The sequence below is a fragment of the Octopus bimaculoides genome, chromosome 17 (genome assembly GCF_001194135.2).
Source record: "Octopus bimaculoides isolate UCB-OBI-ISO-001 chromosome 17, ASM119413v2, whole genome shotgun sequence".
Lineage (NCBI taxonomy): Eukaryota > Metazoa > Mollusca > Cephalopoda > Octopoda > Octopodidae > Octopus > Octopus bimaculoides.
The window spans coordinates 1399821-1400472 of record NC_068997.1 but is presented as its reverse complement, the minus strand read 5'-3'; positions in this window follow the sequence as shown (position 1 = coordinate 1400472).

Sequence of the window (652 nt, the reverse complement as noted above, 5' to 3'; positions counted from 1 at the left end):
ATATATATATATATATATATATATAAATTAACAAACTAAGGAAAATAATTCCTTCAAAGGAGTATGCGAAACATTCAATTCACTAGTACGTCAGTTGAATATCATATAATTATGGGTATAATGGAAATTACAAAGATAAAACTAATTAGAGATACAATTGACAGTCCAATAATTTATTTATATTATAATATAACATAATAAGCTATGAACATAATATGACATAATATAACATAGCATAAACAATTGTTAAAACATCAGAAGGCCAACAATTTGTTGCGATTTATATATACATTTTTTTAATATATAAACAATTCCCATATATGTAAGCTTCATCAGAGCCAGAGTTTAAAGATAGACGAAATTCCATGTGAAAAGACGGCTGGATTGTAAAAGTATCCAGCCGTCCATTCACACAGAATTTCGTCGAAACAATTTAAGTCGAAACAAACTGTTGGCCTTTTCATGTGATAATAATTCTATATGTTATCTCATACTATGTTATATTATAAAATAAATAAATTATTGGATTGTCAATTGTATCTCTCTGTTTAATTTTATCTTAATATATATACATATATATATATGTATGTATATATATATATATATGTATATATGTATATATATATACACACACACACACACACATATATAT